General features: G+C 43.5%; 1 protein-coding gene across 3 annotated transcripts in view; it reads left to right on the top strand.

Annotated features, from left to right (window-relative positions):
- Window positions 1-24,374, top strand: part of LOC124595842 (hexosaminidase D-like) — a 232,136-nt gene that overhangs the window by 26,472 nt on the left and 181,290 nt on the right. The window lies entirely within an intron of this gene.

The raw sequence follows: 24,374 nt of genomic DNA, 5'->3' as shown, positions 1-24,374 counted from the left end.
GTGGAATTGCTGCTGATTTTCACCAAATGTTTTCTTCAGTTCTACCTGCATTTGCCCAGTTCTTGTTGTTGTTGTTCTTGAACCATTACTGAGTTGCGCCTTCTGAGTAAAGATACAATTTTGCCCAACACATCATATCATCCCACCTGTTGTATTTGGTAACCCAGTTAGATCCTTTCAGCCATTTTGTCAGGTCCTGACCAGTGTCTCCAGGAAACACTGATGAATGCCTGCTGTGCAATTGACATGTTGCTGTTTTGGAATCCATTGGCTTCCTGAATATACGGTCCTTGTCAATGCTGTACTGCTTGTATTCTGGTTCTTGTCTGTGTAAGTGATGGCTTTTATGTTGCCTAATTGGAGCCATGGTTGTGTAGATGTTATAAAGTTTCCACATCTCGACCAAACAATGTCTGATCATAGCCAGCTAATAATAATCAATTCCAAATCCATGATCAGGGTCATCAGTGAAGTACAACATGTAACACTGAAAGCCCATTCATTACAAACAGCAACATACGGCCAGAAAAGAAGTGAATGCCTATATGGGAAGTGCTTCTGTTTATATAAACATAGCATATTACAGGATGTACAAACAGTACACAATTAAGAAATTTTGAGAACAGTACACAAAAGTTAAATAGTATTAACAAGTAATTGCTGGTGGTTGGGAATGAAATGGCAACCCACAGCACACCAACCTGTGATGGAACCACTATGCCTCAGTGCAGGTGAAGCAACTCGTGGCAATATGTTGGCAGTCCTAGTAGACTTAAGTCATAATGACTGTTGGTAGAAGCCCAATCAACAAGTACAATTTGATGCTGCCTTGGTCCAATTGCAAATCAGTGACTGAAGATGGGAAGGAAGTAACAAGATGTTCAAATATTTATAGATTTAGGAGGTGCCTAGTGTTTTTTTTATACGAGAGTTTCAGAAAAATTAAAAAAAAATCATTGTCAGCATTGATTAATAATGAAACTTTTAGCTGTTAATATGATGAATATATTGTTTGTGTGAACATGTGGTCTGTGTGGTTGTATGTGTAAATGTTGATGTGTGTACTTTTTCTAGAGAAAGAGCAAGAGTTCAAAAACTAGTGTAAATACTATATTCTGTTCAGTGTTTCTATGTGCCACCCATCAGCTATAGAAGAGTGGTTGCCTTTTCTTTTTTTAACTCTCAGATATACATATTATTCCATTCAGAAATTTCCATTGTTGCTGAACGTATTATTTGGGTGTGGCAGAAATGAGATGCTCATATTTGCAAATGTTTTTTATTCCTACACACAGTTAGAAATTAGATTACGAGTAAAAGCTTACAATGAGTTAAGAGTTTAAAGTAGTCAGAAGCTGTATATAAAAAAAGGAGATTAAAAATTGTAGAAACAGGTAGATGCAGAGCCAAGGAAAATTAGAAGAGGATAGCCCAAAAGATATTATATGGGTGTCATATACTGTAGCTCAACACCTATTTGTAGGCAACATTGTATATGAGAGAAAGAAAAAGAAGTAAATAATAATAAGAACAAGAAGAAGAAGATGAAGAAGAAGAAGAAGAAGCAAGATGGTTTCATGCAGCTAGCTGAAGTGGCAAAGACTGCCAGTCTTGCTTGCAAGATGGAGCCTGAACTCACCATCTGTAGCATCATTGACAGGACCATTGTGAATCTTTGATAGTGGAGGTTCTGAATCAGAGGCTCAGATGATCCTGTGACTGTTTCAGAAAGGATAGATCAAATGCAGTTGGTGGTAGCATTTCTGTTTCTGTTAGAAGTTGTTTACCTTGTAGTTAAACTGAAATAGATAGTCCCTGTGAGTTTGCAGAGGGTGGAGGTTATTCTTAATAATCAGAATAAATTAGTAATTGGTTCCTTTTACTGACCCTCAACTTAGATGAATCAGCTGCTGAACTCTTCAAAGAAAACTTGAGGTTTATCACAAATAGGCAACCCACTCATACAGTTACAGTTGGTGGTTTCTTCAATCTACCCATGATAAGTTGGCAAAAATATGTCTTCAAGGCCAATGGTGAGTATAAAACATCATCAGAAATTGTACCAAATGCTTTCTCTCAGAATTATTTTGAGTAATTAGTTCAGAAGCTGATTTGAAGTGTAAATGGTTGTGAAAACGTACTTGACCTCTTAGCAGCAAATAATCTTGACCGAATAAGGAGCATCGTGATGATTACAAGGATTAGTGACGACAAGGGCATTGTAGTGAGATAGACCACTGTGTCGAAATCCACCAAAAGTAAATGCAAAATATATTTATTTAAAGAAGCAGATAAAAATTTGCTTGATACCTTCATAAGAGACAGTCTCCACTCTCTCTCAACTATCTAAGTATAGACCAGATGAGGCTTAATTTAGAGAAATAATATCTCAGGCAATTGGGAAATTTATACCAAATATATTAATAAAAGGTGGTTCTGATCCCTCATGGTACACAAAACAGGTCATAACGATGTTACAGAAGCAGCGAAGAATGCATGCCAAATTTAAAATAACGCAAAGTCTGAGATTGATGATGTTTTACTGATGCTCGAAACTTAACGCTGACTTCAAGGGGAGATGCTTTTAATGGCATTCAGAACAAAACTCTGTCTCAAAATCTAATGAAAAATCCAAAGAAATTCTGGTTGTATGTAAAGTACACCAGTACCAAGTCACAGTCAATAGCCTCACTGCGTCATACCAGCTGTAACATTACCAATGACAGCACCAGTAAGCAGCATTTTTAACTCAGTTTTGTGGAATTCCTTCACCAGAGTAGACACAGTAAGTATTCGAGAATTCACATCAAGAACAACTGCCAACATGAGCAACTTAGAAGTAGGTATCCTCGATGTAGCAGAACAGCTTAAAGCTCTTAATAAAGGCAAATCTTGCAGTCCAGATGGCATACCAATAAGGTTCCTTTCAGAGTATGCTGATACTATAATCCTGATCATATACAACCACAAGCTTGACGAAACATACGTACCATAAAACTGGAAAGTAGCACAACCCACGCCAGTACTCAAGAAAGGAAACAGGAGTGATTTGCTGATTAACAGACCTATATCATTAATGTCAATGTACAGTGGGATTTTGGAACATGTACTATGTTTGAACATTATTAATTACTGCAAAGGTCTATTGATACACAGTCAACACAGATTCAGAAAATGCTGTTCCTGTGAAACACAACTAGCTCTTTATTCACTTGCACTAATGAATGCTATTGACAGGGGATCTCAAATTGATTCCATAATTTTAGATTTCCGGAAGGATTTTGACACCATTCCTCACAAGAAACATCTAATCAGATTACATGCCTATGGATCGTCACTTCAGTCGTGCAACTGGATTCACAGATTCCTGTAAGAAAGGCCACAGTACGTAGTAATTGATGGAAAATCATCAGTTAAAAAAGAGGTGATATCCGGTGCTTCCTAAGGAAGAGTTATAGGCCCTCTGCTGTTCCTAACTTACATCAGCAACTCAGGAGACAATCTGTGCAGCCCTTTTAGATTATTTGCAGATGATACTGTCATTTGCCATTTAGTAAAGTCATCAGAAGATCAAAACCAATTACAAAATGACTTAGACACAATATCTGTGTTGGGCAAAAAGTGGCAACAGTCTCTCGGTACAGAAAAGTGTGAGACCCCCAAAAAAAAAAAAAAAAAAAAAAAAAAAAAAGTTTTTTTGGCAGAACACTTGGAAGATGTGGTTTATTAACTAAAGAGACTGCCTACACTACACTTGTTCATCGTCTGCTAGAGTGTAGTTGTACGGTGTAGGATCCGTATGAGATAGGATTGATGGAGGATTGAAAAAGGTAAAAGAGCTCTCAAGGGCTCAGCATTCATTTGCTGCGTACAGACTTGTTGACCCTGGGGTTCCTGGGCGGGGGACTGGTAAACACTACTAGTTCCCTGTCACCATAAGCTCTGGGCATGCTTCAGTGACCACCGTGTAGTGCGGTGGTGGAATTGTCTCAGGGAAGGGGGATCTTGGCTCGACTGCCCAGGTCACTAGGATGCAATAAACCTCTATAAAAAAAAAGCCCTCGGTCTCCATGTGTGCTGTGCCCTGATGGGATGCATTGGTGTTGAGGTGGAACAGTCATAAGCGGGCAATCTCTGGGGAACCTGCTGCATCTCAGTTGTATAAGGCTTATGCAGGCATGTGGGGCTCTGTTTGAGTGGACCCTTATTTCCCTAGCTGGTCATGGGACTGAGATGGATCATATGAAATTTTCTTTTCCCCCTCCCAGTGGAAAGGGTGGGCCACTGCCAGTCAGTTGTAACAGAATGCATGCTTTTTCACAGATGTGTTTTTTATAGTTAAAAGAAAAGAGGGTAGTTTTGAGAAAGTTTCACCATTTTACACACAGAAAGTTTAGAGGGCATTGCTAACAACTTAAAATCTGTTAAGCACTTGCGCAGTGGGACTCTATTGGTTGAAACATGTAGCTCCCAACAAGTCAAGAACTTTCAGAAAGCTCATTGCCTCAGGGAGTATACAATAGAAAATGAATTGCAACAACTGTGAATGTTCTACAGAAAAGGTGTTGTGACTTGCGGGGATCTAGTTGGCATTCCCCGAGAAGAACTAAAAGCCAAATGGTCTGGAGAAGGCACTGTCAATGTGCAAAATGTTATGAAATGGGCAGGTGGTGATCTTGTAAAATCAGACTCTCTTATCCTTACTTTTAACAGCCCCAGATTACCAGAGCATGTCAAGGCAGGTTTCCTACGCATAAGTATACGACCTTATTTCCCAAATTCAGTGCGGTATTTTAAATGCCCGCAATTTGGGCACACTACTCTTGGCTGTGAAGGAGAAGCCACTTGTGGGAAATGTGTTTAAGCCACCAATTATGGAATTGGTTGCTCCTTTCTGCCAAAGTTTGTCAACTGTTCCGGGGAACATCCTGTGCAGAGCACAGGTTACAGAGTTTTCCTACAGGAACATAAGAGCCAGGAAATCAAAATGACAAAGCATATCACATGTGGTGAAGCCAAGAAGTTATACAACTCCATGCAGCCGCCCACCTTTGCTGCTTCCTTTTCTTCTGCTCTGAAACAGCCAGTCCTGGAATCTGATGCTGCTACACAACTGATGCTGCTACACAAACAGAGGTTGCTGTTGTCAACACTAGCACCTGCATTTAACGATGCACTTGTGCTGCTACAGTTCCTTTGAAGCCTGCGACCCCCCCCCCCCCCCCCCCCCCACACACACACACCAGAACTTCAGAACAGATTATAGTTACAGACATTATGGAACTTCCTGCCCCTCCACAAGTCAAATCTTGTGCACCACCCAGCACTGCTACAACCATTACCACTTCTGAGGATGCGAATCCAAAGCCTCCTACAACCAAAAAATCAAAGTTGAAGGCAAATAATCGCCCACTGAAGGAGACAGGAGATACACGGTCCGACAATGTTGACACTATCCTATCTGACATCTCTCTCAAATCTTCTTCAGAGGCAGTGGAAGTTGATGTTGGACTGGAGCAATCATCTCACCCCAATACTGAGTCTCCACCCATTGTGGACTCCCCTCCCTGGCAGAAAATCAGGATGAAAGTACTACCCCCATGATAAATGGCTCCCATTATACAGTGGAACATAAATGGGTTCAGGACACATGAGGAGGAAGTGAAACTTATAGCACAGCAACATCCCCTGTGCTTGTGTTTGCAGGAAACACATTTTAAAGCATCTGATGCCCCTGTACTAATATGCTATATCGCAAGGATGACCTAATAGGGAAAGGGCCAAGGGAGGGGTTGCTGTGTTTGTCAATAACACACACCACTCCTCTGTTCTCCCCCTGGCTACTGACTTGCAAGTGGTTGCAGTTGAAATTCATGCATGTCGGAGGATTATAGTGTGCTCTATGTATTTACCTCCACTGGATGCAGTAGACTCTGAGACTCTCTCAGATCTTATGGAACAACTCCTCCTGGGAGTCTGTGGGTTTGGGTTCTGGAGAGCCTCCTGACATCTCAAGAGATGTGCTTCCTAAACACTGGTACACCCACTCATTCTGTGCTGCTACTGGGTCATTCTTGGCCGTCAACCTATCTGTCTGCTCTCCAGCACTCGCTGACTCTGTTCACTGGGAGGTCATTGATGATCTTCATTCCAATGACCACTGCCCAATCCACATTCCCCTACTTGATGGCAGATTGCTGGAGCAGAAGCCATCAAGATGGATGAGTGGCAGGACTAACTGGGTGCTGTTCAACCAATTGGCTGTGTTTGAACACCATGACAACATCGAGGAATGGGTGAACCACATCATACGTGTGATTCATCATGCCACTGGCCTATCCTTACCAGAGTCTTTTGGTCCTATTAGGAGGCAACCTGTACCTTGGTGGAAAGAAGAGTGCCATTTAGCCATCCGGACCAGGCAACAGTTTAAATTCTGCCCAACAGCGGACAACCTCACAGCCTTTCAAGTCGCAAGGGCCAAAGCTTGACGCGCCGTTAGGGAGAGTAAGAAGATGTCACGGCAAGTGTTCCTGGACTCCATCAACCATTCCACATGTTCTACAGAAGTATGGGAAGCCATCCAGAGGATTTCCGGTATCCAGCAGTAAATGACTCCAAACAACGGCCAGAGACATTGCTCAGATGCTGGCTGAACATTTTGCAAATACCACAGCCGATGCAAGCCAGCATCTGGCATTTCATCATGACTGTGCTACTGTTGAGAGGGGCACTGTTCTGAGGCCTACTACTCTCCTTTCTCCATGTGGGAGCTTGAATCTCTACTGTCTGAGGCTCATCGTACAGCACCCGATCATGACCTAATCCGTTACTGCATGCTTCAACGATTGCCAGTAGCGTCAAAGGGAATCCTCCTCAAATGTTTTAATCCTATATGGCAGACAGGCAACTTTTCCAACTCGTGAGGGGAGATGGTTCTGACACCTCTCTTGAAACCAGGAAAGTACCGTACATCTCCCAGTAGTCATAGAAGTATCACATTAACAAGCTGTGTAGGAAAGACCCTGGAACGAATGGTTAACTGTTATCTTGTCTGGTTTTTAGAGACCAGACAACTCCTTAGCCACCCTCAGTGTGGATTCTGGTGATTTTGGTCCACTGTCGACAACCTGACCCTGCTAGACGTGGCTATTCAGCAGTCGTTCCTAAGCACCCATAACTGTACTGGTATCTTCTTTGATATCAGTAATGCATATGACATTACTTGGAGATGCTGTATTCTTGCACAACTGCATCAATGGGGCTTTTGTGACCACCTCCCCATCTTCATACGGTCTTTCCTGTCTCAATGGTTTTTTCGGACCTGAGTTAGTGACTTATGGTCAGATTGTTTTGATCAGGAGAATGGTGTCCCTCAGGGCAATGTTTTAAGGATTACCTTCTTCGCCATAGCCATAAATAGTATCATGTCTACAGTATCATGTCCTGTACATTGCTCCTTATTTGTGGATGATTTTTCTGTTTTCTAGTCCTCTTCCAGAGATGCAACAGCAAGCCATCACTTGCAACTAAGAGTGTGAAATTTACAGGAGTGGGTTGCAAAGACAGGTTTTCAGTTTTCTGTGGATAAGTGTGTGCGTGTTCATTTGAATCATGCTCGTCGTATTTTTAATTTGCCTATCTTGCATGTGGGGGACATCATCCTACATTTTAATGACTCAGTGTGGTTTCTGGGCCTCATTTTTGGCTCGAAATTGTTGTGGTTTGCTCACCTGAAAGTCCTGAAAGCCAGAACCTTGAAGCACTGAATCTCTTAAAGTGCCTTAGCCACAGGTCTTGGGGAGGAGAAGGATGCATTTCCTCAAGTTTTATAGGAGGATTTTGTGTGTTCACGACTGGAGTATAGGTACATGTTGTATGGATCAGTGAGGCCTTCTTATTTGGAGATCATTGCCACTATCCACCATGAGGGGATTCCGCTGGCCATGGGTGCTTATAGGACCAGTCCCGTACTCAGCTTCTGTAATGAGACTGGGGAACTGCCACTTACCATCCAGTGGCAGCTCCTCATGATGCATCTGGTATGTAAGATCCTCGCAGCTCCGACTTCACCCGCACACCATACTGTTGCTTGTCTATCTCTGGAATGCCTTTTCTCCAACCGTCCACGAGCCACAATGCCGTTTGGGATCCACGTGCAGTGTGTGCTGGAGTCACTCAGTGTTGAGCATATACAACCTCAAATCCAGGATTTTAGCTGTCTGTTGCCCTGGTTACTGCAGAGGTCCAGCCTAATTTTAGATTTAGTGCTGTAGAAGAGAGACTGCATGCCTGCTTCTGTTTTTAATTCGACATTTTCAGACATTTTATTTGAGCACCTTAACTATGTAGCTGTCTTTGTGGCTGGGTCTACACAGGGGGACTCCATTGGTTACTTGGAAATACAGAAGCGTGCGATTCCACCCGTCTACTTTGACCCATGACGTCATAAATATGGCGGAAACGACCATACGCTACGACTCCAATACAGCGCCTATGATGTCATTATGTAAACATGACCACAAACACGAAAATACATTGAAAAACCAACACACACACGTTCCACAAAAAACCTAATGAAACTAATGGGACAAGCGTGGGAAATTCAGGTTTTTGGGTGGGGATAAAGTAAATATAAACAAATTTAGGCACACACCACCATACCAAACCACACAAAATGACGGAAAAAACCAACAACACAAAACTCCCCAAATTTTGCTAAACACAATATCGTCTGGAATAGGACACTTCCCTTGACCTATATAGCTCAACAGCAGCTCCCGATCCCACAAATTGGAGTCAAACACTTCCCTTGATGTATATAGCTCAATAGCAACTCCTGATACCGGAACACCCACAGCCACAACCAAAAATTTGAATCAAACACTTCCCTTGACCTATATAGGTCAACAGGAACTACTGATGCCAAATCATAAAACCCAAAACTGCAACCACGTCCACAATCATCACTACCTCAAAAAACACAACAAAATTGGAATCAAACACTTCACTTGACCTGTTATCCTTACGACATCTCCACATATAGCCGCCCTGGTCCAAGATGCCGGAACTTCAGTAAGCCTCATTTCTTCATGACACACTGAACACTTCACGACTTCATCCAAAAATCTGAATAGTTGAAGAAATTTTATTGGAGACAACGCAATGTCCCCCATCATCGCCGACAATCGAAAACTGTTGACCTTTTCAGTCATACTCGTACCTACCAAAGACATAAAAAAGCAGTCTACCAAAATTCACACACGATGAACAGAAAAAAACTACAATAACATTGGCATAACAAAACCAAAATCGTTAACTCACTGAAAAATATTCTGCTGAAAGCACTGTCACTACCGATACCACACACGTGCAATGCTACCATGCAAATGAACCCCATACGCCACGAAACACGCTACACATAAACACACCACTAGAGAGAACCACCAACCGCAACAATACGCCACCTATAAACACACCACACATGCAAACTAAACCAAAAACGTCACCTAACATACAACTCATAAACACACCACCAGAGAACACCACCGATCACATCAAAACGACACCTACAAACACGCCACTCTCACAAACTAAATTCTGCGTTGTCATGATGTCACAAACCACAACAGCCTTACGTCATGGGTCACAGCCGATAGGAGCGATCGGACGCTTCGGTCGACCTGGTTGCTCTGTTGTTTTCACTCAAGAATTTACTATCTTTGATGCAGAATTATATGCAGTTATTATATGAGATTCTCTTCCAGTGCTAAATTTCTTGTCTGTTCAGATTCTCTGAGTGCTCTTTACTCTGGACAGTGTTTGTACCCACCTGATAAAGTCATCTAGAATATCCAGGATGCCCTCCTCCAATGACAACGACTGGGGAAGGCGATGTCTTTCTGCTAGGTACCAAGTCACATGGGAATTGCTGAGAACAAAAGGCCTGATTGAGCGGCCAAGAAGGCATGTGTCATGATTCTCACGTATTTCAGTGTGCCATCCCCCTGCATGCTATCACCTCGCTGTTGAGCTGTTGCATCGGTGGGAAGATGGGTGGCAGGAAGTGACTGACACCAAGCTCCGTGTAGTAAAGCCCACAACTCAGCCGTGGTGTTGATGGGATGAGGTGCTCATTATTTACCTTCACATAGGCCACAGCCCCATGACATATGGATTCTCATTCCGGTAAGAGGACTCTCAAATGTGTGGTGCTTGTGACGAGCAGATCACTGAGTGTCACATTTTATTGAACTGCATTTTATTTGTCGACCAGCAGACTGTGGCAGATTTGTCAATGGATCTGCCCTGTAGTTGAAGCAATGTTCAAATGAATGTGGTTCAAGTTTTAAAGTTTCGTGAATTGTCCAACATTTTTCACAAGATATTAGGGAGATGTTTTTAAGGCGTCAGCAGGGTGACTGGCTCACTCAAGTTTTTTGTAAGTAGTTAGCAACTCACAGTTCTCTGTGCTTTTCTTTTAGCTCTTCTGTGTTTATTTTTCTCTGTGTTTTAATTTCATGTATAGATACTTTTGCTCCTAATTGGTTTTAGTGCAAGTGTGATAGAGTGACTGTGATCATTTAGAGTGCATGAGTGTACAACAATTTTAGTCTACCTTCACATTTTTTTGTTTTGTGATAAGTGTAAGAGTGCTGATGACCTCACCGTTGGGTGCCCATAGGATCCAAGCGCGCGCGCGCACACACACACACACACACACACTTACACACACACACACACACACACACAGTGTTCAAAGGAGGGCACCTCGTTTTATATGATCACATAATAGTGGAGAGAGTATCACAGATATGACAAGCGAATTGGGATGGCAGTTATCAAAAGAAAGGCATTTTTTGTTGTGGCAAGATCTTTTCCCAAAATTTCAATCACCATCTTTCTCCTCTGAATGTGAAAGTATTTTATTGTCACTAATCTACATGGTTCCCCATGTAGATTAGTGACAATAAAATATGGTCATCATAATAAAATAAGAGAAATCTTAGCTCATACAGAAAGATTTAAATGTCCATATTTTCCACGCACTGTTAGAGTGTAACAGTAGAGAAGTAGCCTGAAGGTTGTTTGAAGAACTCATTGCCAGGAGCATAAGAGTGACTTGCAAGGTAGTCATGTAGATGTAGGCTTGATTTCTGTCAGATGCTGTCATGTGGCAGGAGGCAATTTTAAGAAGGTAGGTAGAAAATAAACTTCATGTATGTTTGTTATGTCCTCAATTGTCTGTGGAGCGCACCCTGGGTTTGATATATTCTGACTTGTCTGGTTTAGCCAGATATTTATCCATAATATGCTTCATTTGACAGTCTTGACATTGCTTAAACTTGCACAAACCTTGGCATACATTATATGGCATATATGTTGTTGGCAACTGTCTAGTCTTTTCCCCAAATTCTTGTTTGCTCTTGTTTTCTTAGTTAGTAGGATAATCCAGGTCTTGCTAATTTTTGGAATTATCCCCATGCACATTATTGCTATTCTTCATACACAAGCACTTGAATAGCATAAAGCTCAAGGATTAGTGTTGCTAAATATAAGTATTATAAGTTCAGAGTGACAGCCCCCCCCCCCCCCCCCTCCCCGAACTTCAATGCTCCCTTCTAAAGTGCATCTGCCAATCTTAAAGTGAAGATAAATGTTATACATTCTTAAGAATGAAAATCTATGAAAATCATTTATGGATGTATGACATTCAGGCTCTTGAACAGAAGCTAAATGCTGCTTTCTTTATCATAAGAATAGTGTCCTGTCTGCCAATGGAACTTGAAAGCTTGTTTACTTTGCATTCTTTCACTCTGTTATATTTTAAGGTATAAATCTTGTCTTCAACCGAAAGTAATATTCTCTTCCCACACCATCCACTCAACAATTTCCACCTCCTCTATCTTGTTACCTCCTCTCTATTCTCGTCCCCTCACCTGCTTTGTGTGCCAATTGACAATTGCATTTCAGTCCGAGCGGCCTGAAATGATGGGCATGTGTGCGTGAGGTGTGCTTGTTTGTGTGAATGAAAGTGTGTGTGTGTGTGTGTGTGTGTGTGTGTGTGTGTGTGTGTGTGTGTGTTTCCTTTTCTGAAGAAGGATTGGGCTGAAGTATAAGGTATAAGTGTCTTTTCACTGTGCCAGTCTGCAACTCAATGTGTCAGTTTTATGGTGAATAGCAACCTATCTTTTCGTATAACGTTGATATTCCAACTTGGAGTTTCCATAGTTTGGTAAACAAAAATTACTTATTTGATGTATTGATGTCAAATTTCAGAACAAAGAAGCACATGTCAAATAACATGGTGTATGTGACCATCATTAAAACCAAATTAAATCCATTAAAAAACATTCCCATTGGAGTTGGACTAAGGATAAAAGTCTTCAAATTAAAATGTACATGGAATTAAAAGGTAATGTAATAGCCTGTATGTGACCGACAGAGTAGTTGTAGTGCACAAAATAGCAAACATCGGTAGGTGGCATACCTGTGTGAAAACAAATGTGCAGAGCAGCCATGTAAAGTACAAGGTGTACAACTTTGCTTCCACCGGCTGATAGGTAGCGACAATGGCAAGTAGCGGTCGAAAGAAACAGATCACAGACGTCAGGAAGTTAGCTTGGACCTCAGTCAACGTAACCTCATTCAAACATTAGTCAATTTGTGTCAGCATCGTAAAGTTGTTCTTGATTGAAAATGTCAGTTTACGAGCCTAATTTTTGTAACTTGCGAGAGGTGTTACGGTTTTGTTTCAGTATGAAGAAAACAGCGGCTGAGTCTCATTGAATGCTCTCAAGTATGTATGGTAAGGACACTATTAGTGAAAGAACATGTCATGAGTGGTTTCAACACTTCAAGAAGGTGATTTTCACATTGTAGACCGGCATAGTGGTGGAAGAGAGAATGTTTTCGAAGATGCAGAATTGGAGACATTGCTGAGTGAAGACTCACGTCAAACTCAAGAAGAATTGGCACGATTAGTGGGAGTGACACAGCAAGCCATTTCAAAATGTCTCAAGGCTATGAGCATGATTCAGAAAGAAGGAACTTGTGTCCCATGTGAGCTGAAACCAAGAGACATTGAATGGCGTTTGTGTGCTGGTGAACAGTTGCTTCAGAGGCAAAAATGGAAGGGATTTCTGCATTGCATTGTGACCAAGGACGAAAAATGGGTTCATTACAATAGCCCTAAATGCCAAAAATCGTGGGTATATCCCGGCCATGCTTCCACGTTGATGGCCAAACCGAATATTCACAACTCCCAAGATCATGCTCTGCATTTGGTGCGACCGGCTCGGCGTCGTGTACTATGAGGTGTTAAACCAAGTGAAACAATCACAGGTGCTCATTATCAAATGCAATTAATGTGTTGGAGCAGAGCATTAAAAGAAAAACGGCTGCAATATAGTGAGAGGCACTATAAAGTGGTTTTGGAGCATGACAATGATTGACCCCACGTTGCAAAATAAGTCAAAACATACGTGGAAAAGTTAAAATGGGAAGTCCTACCCCATCTGCCATATTCTCCAGACATTGCTCCCTCTGACTATCACCTGTTTAGATCAATGGTGATTGACCTGGCTGACCAATACGTCCACTCTCATGAAGAAGTCACAAATTGGATCGATTCGTGGATCACTCCAAAAGATGAACAATTTTTTCAATGTGGGATTCGTGCACTGCCCGAAACGTGGGAGAAAGTAGTGGCCAGCAATGGAAAATACTTTGAATGATACATCTGTAACCAATTTGTTTCATTAAAGCCTCAAATGTTGGGGAAAAAACAGCAGAATCAAAGTTGTACACCTTGTATAAACTATAAATTAGAGAAGGAAAGTTGCTACTCACCATGTAGTGGAGACACTGAGTCGTGATAGGTACAACAAAAAGATTCACACAATTATAGATTTCAGCCATTAAGACCTTTGTCAGCTATACACACACACACACACACACACACACACACACACACACACACACACAAATGCAACTTACACACATGTCTGCAGTCCCAGACAACTGAAACCACACTGTGAGCAGCAGCACCAGTGCATGATGGGAGTGGCGACTGGGTGGGGGGTAATGAGGAGGCTGGGGTGGGAGGGGGAGGGATAGTATGGTGGGGATGCCCGCCCGGTTGGCCATGCGGTCCAACACACTGCTTTCCGGACAGGAAGGAGCGCCAGTCCCCGGCTCGAATCCGCCCAGCGGATTTGTGTCGAGGTCCGGTGAGCTGGCCAGTATGTGGATGGTTTTTAGGCGATTTTCCATCTGCCTCAGCGAATGCTTGCTGGTTCCCCTTATTCCACCTCAGCTACACTATACCGGCGATTGCTGTGCAAACAAGTTCTCCACGTACGCGTACACCACCATTACTCTACCACGCAAACATAGGGGTTACACTCGTCTGGTGTGAGAATTTCCCTGGGGGGTCCACCAAGGGCCGAACCACACAATAACCCTGGGTTCCGTGTGGGGCGGCAGAGGGGTGAAATGGACTGCGATAGTCGTCGTGGGGTTGCGGACCACTGTGGCTGCGGCGGGGATGGAGCCTTTCCGTCGTTTCTAGGTCCCCGGTTAACATAACACAACAACATAACATGGTGGGGGTGGCGGACAGTGAAGTGCTACAGTTTAGACGGACGGCCGGAGAGAAGGTGTGGTGGTGGGGGGGGGGGGGGGGGGGGGGGAGTTAGTAGCAGAAAGGAGAGAAGTAAACAGATATTAAAAGATTAGGTGTGGCGGTGAAATGACGGCTGTGTAGTGCTGGAATGGGAACAGGGAGGGGGCTGGATGGTTGAGGACAGTGACTAATGAAGGTTGAGGCCGGAAGGGTTACAGGAACATAGGATGTATTGCAGGGAAAGTTCCCACCTGCACAATTCAGAAAAGCTGATATTGGTGGGAAGTATCCATATGGCAGAGGCTGTGGAGCAGTCATTGAGATGAGGGATATCATGTTTGGCAGTGTGGTCAGCAACAGGGTGGTCCACTTGTTTTTTGGAATGTAGAAGGTGCTTCCTAAAGTCCATAAACCCAACCACCCAGGATGACCCATTCTGGCCGGTTACTGTGTCCCCACTGAGAGAATCTCTGCTCTCATAGACCAACACCGTCAACCTATTAGCCGGAACCTATCCTCCTATATAAAAGATACCAACCATTTCCTCCACCGACTCTCCACAGTTCCTGTCCCTTTACCACATGGTGCCCTGCTCGTCACTATTGATGCCACCTCCCTGTACACTAACATTCCTAATGCCCATGGCCTAACTGCTATTGAACACTACCTTTCCAGACGCCCCATGGATTCCAAACCAACAACCTCCTTCCTAGACGCCATGACCAACTATATACTCACCCACAATTGCTTCTCCTTTGAAGGCATTACCTACAAACAAATCCGGGGTATGGCTACGGGCACCCACATGGCACCATCCTATGCCAACCTATTCATGGACCATCTAGAGGAATCCTTCCTAAAACCTAGAATCCTAAACCTCTCATCTGGTTCAGATTCATTGATGACATCTTTGCTATCTGGATTGAAGGTGAGGACACCCTATCCACATTCCTCCAGGACCTCAACGACTTCTTCCCCATTTGCTTCACCTGGTCCACTCAACCCAACAAGCCCCCTTCCTAGACATAGACCTTCACCTCAGAGATGGCTACATCAGTACCTCCGTCCATATCAAACCTGCTAACCACCAGCAATACCTCCATTTCGACAGCTGCCACCCATTCCATACTAAGAAGTCTCTTCCGAATAGCCTAGCCACCATGGTCATCGCATCTGCAGTGACGAGCAGTCCCTCTCAAAATATACCGAGGATCTCTCTGAAGCCTTCACTGACCATAATTATCCTCCCAACCTTGTACAAAAACAAGTCTCCCATGCGTTATCTTTCCAGTCTCCCACCACCCCACAAAGTCCCATAGTCCAGCCACAGAGGAGCATTCCCCTCGTAACTCAGTACCATCCAGGACTGGAGCAACTGAATTACATTCTCTGCCAGAGTTTTGATTACTTCTCATCATGTCCTGAAATGAGAAATGTCCTGCCCACTATTCTTCCCACCCCTCCCACAGTGGTATCCTACCGTCCACCTAACGTACACAATATACTCGTCCATCCATACACAACCCTTGCTCCCAGTCCCTTACCTCATGGCTCATACCCTTGTAATAGACCTAGATGCAAGACCTGTCCCATACATCTTCTTACCACCACCTACTCCAGTCCAGTCATTAACCTAACCTATCCCATCAAAGGCAGGGCTACCTGTGAAACCAGTCAAGTGATTTACAAGCTAAGCTGCAATCACTGTGCTGCATTCTGTGTAGGCATGGCAACCAACAAGCTGTCTGTCCACATGAACGGCCACAGACAAACTGTGGCCAAAAAACAAGTGGACCACCCTGTTGCTAAACACGCTGCCAAACATGATACCCCTCATCTCAATGACTGCTTCACAGCCTCTGCCATATGGATACTTCCCACCAATATCAGCTTTTCTGAATTGTGCAGGTGGGAACTTTCCCTGCAATACATCCTACATTCCCGTAACCCTCCTGGCCTCATCCTTAGTAAGTCACTGTCCTCACCCATCCAGCCTCCTCCCTGTTCCCATTCCAGCACTACACAGCCATCATTTCACAACCACACCTAGTCTTTTAATTTCTGTTTCTTTCTCTCCTTTCCATTACTTACATCCCCCCCCCTCTCCCCATCTCCCCTCCTGCCCTCTGTCTAAACTGGAACAATTCACAGTCTGCCACCCCCACCATACTATCCCTCCCCCTCCCCACCCCAGCCTCATCCTTACACTCACATAGTCACCACTCTCATCATGCACTGGTGCTGTTGCTCGCAGTGTGGTTTCAGTTGTCTGAGACTGCAGACGTGTGTGCAAGTTGCGTTTGCGTGAGTGTGTGTGCATGTTTGTATGTGTGACTATTGCTAACAAAGACCCTAATGGCCAAAAGATATAATTGGGTGAATCTTTTTGTTGTGCCTATTGCGACACAGCATCTCTGATGCAAGATCTGGCAGATAGCCCGGCAGCGGAAAGCCCCCACCAGAAAGAACAGGCCACTCCACAGCAAGAACAGTCTAATGTATGAAGAACAAGATAAGGCAGAAGTAATGGCACAGTCATTAGAGTCACAATTCCGAACTCACATCATTGATGATGACAAGAGTGATAGGCAGGAAAGAATAGTCATTGGACGAGTGACTCAGATAAGAAATACGCACCCAAACATAGAATTCATGCCCGTTAATGAGCTGACAATAAGTGCACTTATCAAGCGACAAGGAAACTACAAGGCTCCTGGCCCTAACTGCATCCACACCCCACTCCTAAAGCACCTTCCAGCTCCCGCCATAACATTTCTGGCAAGCGTCTTCAATCCTTGCCTAAAACTCATCTACTTCCCCTCAGCGTGGAAAACTGCTAAGGTAATCACCTTCCCCAAACCTAATAAAAACCTGCTCCTACCAGAAAGTTACAGACCAATTTGCCTACTCACTGGAGTGAGTAAAATCCTCAACTTGCTCATCCTCTCACCCCTCCAACAATTCCTTACCGAGAACAGCATCCTGATGCCTGAACAGTTTGGATTCTGCGCTGAGCACTCCACATCCAGCAATGCCTGCCCTTGGTATAGCACATTTGTCTGGCCATGGCAAAGAGAGAATCTGCAGGAGCAGTGTTCCTGGATATAGAGAAGGCATTCGACTGCATTTGGCACGATGGCGTAATAATACAAGCTGGATCAAATAGGGTGTTCAGAACATCTCATAAAGATCATTGATTCATTTCTTGCGTAGTGTCAATTCTTCGTAAGAAGTGGATCAAGATCGAGCCAGATGCGACCGATTGCAGCTGGAGTTCCGCAAGGTTCAGTTTTAGGTCTCGTCCTGTACTCAATCTACATGAACAACATGCCTAAGCAGGTCAGTGGGGAGATCGCTCTCTACGCTGATCACACAGCAATCTACAGGAGTTGCCGCGACCTTGAATTCATACACCAAAAGCTACAAGGACACCTACATTCCATAACACAGTGGTGTAATCTATGGAAAATTAAAATCAACTAACTAATAGCCAAGCAGCATACTTTACAACCGGACTAAATCTCCCAGACTAGCAACTAACCATTGGTGGTTGGGATCTAGCCTGACGTAACTGTATTACTTATCTTGGACTGGAGATTGGTAGGCGCCTCACATGGTGACAACATATTATTAAAGCAGCAAAGAAAAGTTGCGCACTCCTCTCACAGCTATACACCCATCTGAAGGGTGAAGGACTCACTCTAAACTGCAAAATTCTTCTCTGGCGCCAACTCATGCTCCTGGTCATAGTATATGGCTCAGAAGTGTGGTCAATGGCGTCAGACACCACCCTCATTCGTCTGCAACAGTTGCAAAACAAGACATTCTGTGTCATCACAGGTGCTGACAAATACATCCGCAACACAGAAATGAGAGAATTTTTAGGACAACCCACCATCTATTCCCTCATGAAGGAAAAATTTGTCAAACTTTATGAAAAGACACTAAACATCACACCACCTCCCCATCCAAAACTTAGGCTGTGAACCCCCATAATTTCAGCATAAATGCCCAAAATTAACACTTACACACCACTATAGGGACATTTAGAAAACACAAACACTGACACACAACAAACATCTACTCAAAAACATGCACACAATCCAAACCCCCATTTTCATGAACCCCCCAAGCGCATTTCTTTGAAGTCAGACCATTTTATCCTATAGGATACATTTCCTAGGAAAGGAAAAGGATTTTTATGTACTATTTTTTGCTTTGTTGGCTCTGGGTTTATTTCTCTGTAATGTGGTACATCTTTTTTAGAGATTTTCTTGTTGATGATGTGATCAAGTAAATTTTGATCACATCCATTGTTAATAGCAATAAATTTTATAACGGCAATTTCATTCTGTAGAGTAATCGGGGAAGGGGTGCCCCCTACTTTAAATGCCTCGTTTCGTAACCTAATTTCCACAGCATCACCCGATTTAATTTGACTACATTCCATTATCCTTGTTTTGATTTTGGTGATGTTCATTATATATACTCATTTCAGGACACTGTTCATTCCATTCAACTGCCCTTCCGAGTCCTTTACTGTCTGACAGAAATACAAAATTGTTGACAGACCGGAAAGCTTTTATTTCTTCTCCCTGAACTTTAATTCCTACTCCAAATTTTTCTTTGGTTCCCTTTGCTGCTTGCTTAGGGTACAGATTGAATAACGTCAGGGATAGGCTACAACTCTGTCCCAATGCCTTCTCAACCACAGCTTCCCTTTCATGCCCTTCAACTCTTATAATTGTCGTCTGGTTTCTGCATAAGTTTTAAATAGCCTTTGAGTACCTGTATTCTGCCCCAGCTACCTTCAGAATTTCAAAGAGAGTATTCCAATCAATGATGTCAAAAGCTTTCTCCAAGTCTGCAAATGCTATAAATTCGTGTTTGCCTTTCATTAACTATCTTCTAAGATAATTTATAGGATCAGTATTGCCTTAGGTGTACCTACATTTCTGTGGAATCCAAACTGATCTTCAGGTAGATCAGCTTTCACCAGTTTTTCCATTTTTCTGAAAATAGTTCCTGTCAGTATTTTGCAGCCATGACTTGTTAAACTGATAGTTTGGTAGTATACACACCTGTCAGCATCTGCTATCTTTGGAATTGGAATTGATACATTCTTCATGAAGTCCGAGGGTATTTTGCCTGTCTCATATAACTCGCACACTAGATGAAATAATTTTGTAGGGGTGGTTCTCCAAAGAATATCAGTAGTTCTGACAGGATGTCATGTACTTTAGAGGCCTTGTCTCGACTTGGGTCTTTCAGTGCTCTGTGAAATTCTTCTCACAGTATCATATCTCCCATCTCATGTTCATCTCTGTCCGCTTCCCACTTTCAAAATATTACCTTCGAGTTCATCTTCCTTGTGTAGGCTCTCCATATACTCTTTGCACCTTTCAGCTCTCCCTTCTTTGCTTATTACTAATTTCCCACCTGAGCTCTCGATATTCAAGCTGTGTCTCTTTTCTCCAGATGCATCTTTAACAGCTGTGACTGCTATCCAGAAATGCATGGCATGGAAAACCTGCAAAAATAAATAAATAAATAAATAAAAATAAAAAGGAGGTTTGGGAGGGTGGCCCAAGTGACAGAAAAAAACGTTGTTGGGTATGCCATGTACAAGAGAACAAGGCAAGGGTAGCACCAAGAGTACAACTACCGAAAAGAGAGACAGCACAATGTCCAGGCACCCAGAAAGATATGTGGGCTGGAAATACAAACAGGCTTCCTGCAAAAGTGGGAAATGACGAGGCAGTGTTGGCAGGACATTGAGAAAGCTTTGTTGACTAATGGAAGGCAGAAGCTCAACCAACTGCAGCCACCCAAGGCACAAGAATGGCAATGGGCCAAAGAAGCATTGAAGGGTCACCATTGGCTGCTGGGAGGCATGAACTTGACCATCAATGGTCGCTGGAGACAAGAAGATACCAGCAGGACATTGACCCAGCAGTGAGTCGTGCAACAAGGTGCTGGGAGCTCAGATGGATGCTGACGAATCAGTGTGACACTGACGGGGGTGCCGACGGGCACTGCCTAGATGCTGGGAATGCTGGAAGTGCCTTGTTGCCTGTCCTAGCTCCCCTGCATTATAACAAGAGCACAGAACTGAAGGGTAGTTGAGGTGATGTGTGTGGTGTAGCTTCACCAGCTTTTGACCATAGGCAGACAAGCTGCCAGGAGCGACTACAAGGACACTGGCAGCCCCGGGGCAGCAGGCTGCAGCAGCCAGTCGAAGCAAGGCTCAACCTGCAGTGGCCACAGGAAGACACGGGTTCTGAGATGGTGGGCTTCAGCAGTTGAGGGGAGCTTAGCTTGAACCATAGCAGCACTGGTGGGACAACTCGGTCTCCAGAAACTTTGGGATCAGTGGCCAAGTAGGACACGGTGCAATCTACAGTGAGAAAGCTGCAACACCTGAAAAGCGGGCAGGGGCAGCTGACGATAGCGACATACCACCCGTGGCAGCAGCCGGAGTGGCGGTGGGTGTCAAGTCTGAGGGGGGTAATGGTGGCAAGTGAGGTGAGACGAGGTATGTGGAATTGGAGTCAAAAGCCATCCCCAAAACCAATGGATTGCAGTGGAGTTGGAACATCTCATCAACAGCTGGTACACAAAAGACTGCATGAGGTGCTTGGATCCATAGATGGACTTGTTGTCAGCTTTTACGTCCTTGCATTGTGACAAAGACACAGGAAGCAAACAAAAGTTCCCAGGATGATATCTGCAAGAGTTTATTGCACAGTGGTTAACAATACATAATGTCTGGTATTACAGTAGACTGAACCTCGCTCTGTAGGACGTGGCAGGCACCTGGTGATTTGACCTCCGGTTGGAGGGTCTGAATCAGAGGCTCAGACGGTTTTGCGACTGTGTTGGCTGCAGATTTCTTGACTTGCACCATAGGGTGGTTGGGTTTCGGGTTCCGCTGAATAGATCAGGAGTTCACTACACTCAGCTGGCGGCTACACGGGTAGTGGAGGCTGTGTGGCGTGGACGGGGCGGTTTTTTAGGTTAGAAGGCCTCGGGAGAGTACGGGGTGGGCTGCAATCTCAAAGGGTGCATGGCAAATACAGGACGTGCTTGGATCAAGGAACAGTCGGAATTGTAGTTGTAAATTGTTATAGTTGTGCTGGGAAAATCCCTGAGCTTCAAGTGCTAATAGAAAGCACAGAAGCTGAAATGATCATAGGTACAGAAAGCTGGCTAAAGCCTGTAATAAGTTCTGCAGAAATTTTTACGAAGCCTCAGACGGTGTTCAGGAAAGATAGATTAGGCAGAATTGGTGGTGGAGTGTTTGTGTCTGTCAGTAGTGGTTTATCTTGTAGTGAAGTCGAAGTAGATACTCCGTGCGAATTGGTATGGGTGGAGGTTATACTTAACAGCTGAACTAAGTTAATAATTGGCTCCTTCTACCGACCCCCAGACTCTGATGATATAGTTGCTGAACAGTTCAGAGAAAATTTGAGTCTCGTAACAAATAAATACCCCACTCATACGGTTATAGTTGGTGGGGATTTCAACCTTCCCTCGATATGTTGGCAAAAATACTTGTTCAAAACCAGTGGTAGGCAGAAAACATCTTCCGAGATTGTCCTAAATGCTTTCTCCGAAAATTATTTCGAGCAGTTAGTCCACGAACCCACACGAATTGTAAATGGTTGCGAAAACACACGTGACCTCTTAGCCACAAACAATCCAGAGCTAATAGAGAGCATCATGACTGATACAGGGATTAGTAATCACAAGGTCATTGTAGCTAGGCTCAATACCGTTTCTTCCAAATCCACCAGAAACAAACGCAAAATAATTTTATTTAAAAAAGCGGATAAAGTGTCACCAGAAGCCTTCCTAAGAGACAATCTCCATTCCTTCCGAACTGACTATGCAAATGTAGATGAGATGTGGCTCAAATTCAAAGATATAGTAGCAACAGCAATTGAGAGATTCATACCTCATAAATTGGTAAGAGATGGAACTGATTCCCCATGGTACACAAAACAGGTCCGAACGCTGTTGCAGAGGCAACGGAAAAGCATGCGAAGTTCAGAAGAATGTGAAATCCCGAAGATTGGCTAAAATTTACAGGCGTGCGAAATTTGGCACGCACTTCAATGCTATATGCCTTTAATAGGTTCCACAACGAAACATTGTCTCGAAATTTGGTGGAAAATCCAAAGAAATTCTGGTCGTATGTAAAGTACACAAGCGGCAAGATGCGGTCAATACCTTTGCTGCACAGTGCCGATGGTACTGTTATCGACGACTGTGCTGCTAAAGCGGAGTTATTGAACACAGTTTTCCGAAATTCCTTCACCAGGGGAGATGAATGGAATATTCCAGAATTTGAAACACGAACAGCTGCTAGCATGAGTTTCTTAGAAGTAGATACCTTAGGGGTTGCGAAGCAACTCAAATCGCTTGATACGGGCAAGTCTTCAGGGTCAGATTGTATACCAATTAGGTTCCTTTCAGATTATGCTGATACAATAGCTCCCTACTTAGCAATCGTATACAACTGCTCACTCACCGATATATCTGTACCTACAGATTGGAAAATTGCGCAGGTCGCACCAGTGTTTAAGAAGGGTAGTAGGAGTAATCCATCGAATTACAGACCTATATCATTGACGTCGGTTTGCAGTAGGGTTTTGGAGCATATACTGTATTCAAACATTATGAATCACCTTGAAGGGAACGATCTATTGATACCTAATCAGCATGGTTTCAGAAAACATCGTTCTTGTGCAACACAGCTAGCTCTTTATTCGCACGAAGTAGTGGCCACTATCGACAGGGGATCTCAAGTTGATTCCGTATTTCTAGATTTCCGGAAAGCTTTTGACACCGTTCCTCACAAGCGACTTCTAATCATGCTGCGGACCTATGGGGTATTGTCTCAGTTGTGCGACTGGATTCGCGATTTTCTGTCAGGAAGGTCGCAGTTCATAGTAATATACGGCAAATCACCGAGTAAAACTGAAGTGATATCAGGTGTTCCCCAGGGAAGCGTCCTGGGACCTCTGCTGTTCCTGATCTATATAAATGACCTGGGTGACAATCTGAGCAGTTCTCTTAGGTTGTTCGCAGATGATGCTGTAATTTACCGTCTAGTAAGGTCATCCGAAGACCAGTATCAGTTGCAAAGCAATTTAGAAAAGATTACTGTATGGTGTGGCAGGTGGCAGTTGACGCTAAATAACGAAAAGTGTGAGGTGATCCACATGAGTTCCAAAAGAAATCCGTTGGAATTCGATTACTCGATAAATAGTACAATTCGCAAGGCTGGCAATTCTACTAAGTACCTGGGTGTTAAAATTACAAACAACTTCAGTTGGAAAGACCACATAGATAATATTGTGGCAAAGGTGAGCCAAAGGTTGCGTTTCATTGGCAGGACACTTAGAAGATGCAACAAGTCCACTAAAGAGACAGCTTACACTACACTCGTTTGTCCTCTGTTAGAATATTGCTGCGCGGTGTGGGATCCTTACCAGGTGGGATTGACGGAGGACATCGAAAGGGTGCAAAAAAGGGCAGCTCGTTTTGTATTATCACGTAATAGGGGAGAGAGTGTGGCAGATATGATACGCGAGTTGGGATGGAAGTCATTAAAGCAAAGACGTTTTTTGTCGCGGCGAGATCTATTTACAAAATTTTAGTCACCAACTTTCTCTTCCGAATGCGAAAATATTTTGTTGAGCCCAACCTACATAGGTAGGAATGATCATCAAAATAAAATAAG

Source organism: Schistocerca americana, chromosome 2, assembly GCF_021461395.2.
Source record: "Schistocerca americana isolate TAMUIC-IGC-003095 chromosome 2, iqSchAmer2.1, whole genome shotgun sequence".
Lineage (NCBI taxonomy): Eukaryota > Metazoa > Arthropoda > Insecta > Orthoptera > Acrididae > Schistocerca > Schistocerca americana.
The sequence above is the reverse complement of the archived record's forward strand: the minus strand, read 5'-3'. Positions and strand labels throughout refer to the sequence as shown.